The sequence below is a fragment of the Pteropus vampyrus genome, unplaced genomic scaffold, assembly GCF_000151845.1.
Source record: "Pteropus vampyrus isolate Shadow unplaced genomic scaffold, Pvam_2.0 Scaffold113, whole genome shotgun sequence".
Lineage (NCBI taxonomy): Eukaryota > Metazoa > Chordata > Mammalia > Chiroptera > Pteropodidae > Pteropus > Pteropus vampyrus.
This window is the reverse complement of record NW_011888894.1, coordinates 764,056-767,061: the sequence shown is the minus strand read 5'-3', so window position 1 is coordinate 767,061 and position 3,006 is coordinate 764,056. Positions and strand designations below refer to the sequence as shown.

Sequence of the window (3,006 nt, the reverse complement as noted above, 5' to 3'; positions counted from 1 at the left end):
AACAGCTTTCAAAGTGGTGAGAGGATAATGCAGTGAGGACTGAGATGGCTCTGTCACCGCAGAGAGGATGCCGATGGCCTTGATGAGAGCCCTTTTGGTGGAGTGAGGGGACAGAGCAGAGGCCGGTCCTTAGCCGATAGAGGCAGGAGCATGGCACCATATGTCCCTGGCAGGATGGAATTAACCCTACAGGCTGAACAAGAACAGACATGGGATCACCAAACCAAACGCTGGAACAAGGTCTTGGAGAGAGGAGATATCAGGGGCCTGGTTCCCAGAGGAGAAGGCCAAGTGCAGCTTGGATAGCACGTGGGGCACTTTTTCCTCAGAGATGAGAGGGAAGGTGGCTCTGGACATGAGATGGCGGGCTGCGCCCAACTGGGGAAGATAAAGCTGATGCTCTTTGTAAGAACCTTGGATTTCTGGCTTCTGCTGGATGCTGGTTAACAAGGCGACAGGCTGCCTGCCCTGCCCCTGGAGAACGTTGGCACCTGATGGAACCTGACAGGACCAGTTTCAGCGTCTACTATCCTTTGTTTGGCTCGAGGGAGGCTCCTCGGATACAGGGTCCCAGCTTTCCCAGCCAGCGCACCCAGTTGGTCATACTAATTGGAAGTGACTTGGATGCTGGGAATGCTATGCCTTTCTCAAAAAGGCCCGGCTGGCCCCATCTGTGGGCGAGCTGCCTTAGACGATGGGCCACACCTCTGGAAAAGTTATCGTGACTGAAGGGGCCCATCTGATCCAACTGACACATTATTGCTTAATAGCAGCCCATAGCATACATTGACAGGAAATGGGCTCGCAGTTCAGCCAAAGGGCTGGTGTCTTCGATGATGCAACAACCGCTGTTGTATCTGTGACCTGGGCTTTCTAGAGGCTTTACGGAGCCTCTCACCTTCAAACTCCCTCTGCCTATTGGCAGCCTCAGGTCAGCTCTGGATGACCTGGGCAGGTCTGCTCGAGTAGCTGTGAAGACACTGGAGAGGGTCAGGACCATCCTATGTCTGGGGCCGGGGCCGGGGCCGGGGCCGGGGAGTGGCAGAGGTGGACGGATTGTCACTTTAGTACCTCTTCAGTGGTGCTTTTTCTCTGGCCACACACCACTGATGGGGACCACTTGATCTCAGTCTGACTTTCTCTATCTGGGCAACAGGGACCCTGGCTATAAAATTCTTGTTTTATGAGGCTCTCTGGGAAGCCAGAACTCCCCTGGCAAGCCTACCAGGGCAGTCCAGAGAAGCACAGTGAAGGAAGCCCTATTGCCAGGATGAGTTACATCTCAGTGTCACTCTATGAGCAACTCATATCTGAAGAGCCCAAAAATCTGGTTGTCACAGATCTTTTTTTTTTTTTTTAAGTTTTAATTTTTAATTTTTTTTTTAGGTGAGGCAACCCTTGGTTGACCTCACAGATTGCAAGGACCTTGTCAGCTTATACTCTCTTATTTTTTTATTTTTTATGCCTACAGCACCTGGTCTTTCTAGGTGGTCTCCCATCCGAGTACTAACCAGGCCCGACCCTGCTTAGCTTCCAGGATGAGATGGAATCGGGCCTGTTCAGGGTAGCATGGCCATAGACTGATTGTCACAGATCTTGGAAGAGGTCCCTGGCTTCATCATGAAGTGCTGACAATGGATGAAGACCCCAGGATCCTGCTGCCCTCGACCTAGGCATAGTGACAGGAATAGGATGTGGGGAGAAAAATCAGTGGAAGCCCGAGTCTCCTCCTCTGTTCTGCCTCAGCCCCCAGAAAGCCCCCTTAGTAGACCTGCTGTCTCCCAAGAGCAGACCCTGAGAAGGGGGATTCATGTGCAAGTTATTTATCAAGAAAATGCTTTCAGGAGAAACCAGTGAAGGGAGTGGGGAAAGCAGGACAGAAACAAGGGGAAGCTAAGTAACGGTGTGATTTCAGGCGCAGTCCCAGCTCCTGTCTGATCCTGCAGAGAGCTTTGGAGCATAAATTATACCACAGAGTTTATCTTCCTCCCTCCGCCCCCAAGACAAGGAAACTAGGCTGCCATTCAGGAGAAACCAATGTGCCTCCACCAATCAGGTAGTTGCTTCAGTCTGCCCCAAGAGGATAGAAACTCTCAGCACTACCAGGCATCCAGCGACACAAGAGTAGCCTTCATAGGTGCAAACTCTTAGTGGAGAAGCTCACAAGAGCTGAAGGACAGGTGCACAGAACTTGCGAAGGGCATCTGGGCAGAGCCCAATTGCATCTTCTTCACCTGGTGATGTCATTGGTTAAAGATTGCCTCCTAAAGCTCAGGAAAGGTCTTGAAGAGCCTCTTTGTTCCCAGAGCTCTTAAACTTTTGTCCTAAGCAGTGGGCCCAAATTCCAGCAAATTGTCTATTCTCTCTTTTGGCTGGGTACCCACCAGCTAGACCTGAAGCAGAGTGTCTGGTCCGCACTAAAGGGGCAACTTCTCTGCTCCAAGTATCAAACCTGCCAGCCTGCTGCTTTCAAGTTTAGCAAGAGGTGGCAGCTCTCTCTTTCTGTAAGCCTCAGATTTGGGTTGGCAATGTTCCCCCGCATTATCTCTGTCACACTATTCCACCCAACAGAGGCAGCAGTTGAGAACCATCCACCCTCTTCCCAGTATGGATCCTCCTCTCTTGCTTTTGACTCCTAGGAAGAAACCACTTTGGGGCCGATTGTGTGGCTTCAGTATGGCTCATGTGTGTCCTGAGAACCCTGGTGGCCACGCCACCACTCTGGGAGTCACCAGAGTATCCATCTGACAGAGAAGGGCCCTTTGTGAAATGGGATAAAGGAGAACCAGTTTCTAGTCCCTTCCTTGCTCTCTGAGACTGGACGCTTTTGGTTCATCTGGGCAGCTTTAGTCATGACAACCAGAAAGACTGGGCTATGGGACACGGCAACCACTCACTCTCCTAAAGGCTCCAAGCCTTACTCAAGAAGCACCAGAGCTGTGCTCTTGGTCCATGATCTGGACTTCTCCGAATGAAAGCCAATGAGCTCCCAAAGAGAAGCAGTAT

At 51.3% G+C, this 3,006-nt stretch overlaps 1 pseudogene; it reads right to left on the bottom strand.

The window, feature by feature from the left end:
* Positions 1–1,462: 1,462 nt before the first annotated feature.
* On the bottom strand, positions 1,463–1,581 carry LOC111743432 (annotated as a pseudogene).
* Positions 1,582–3,006: the final 1,425 nt, after the last annotated feature.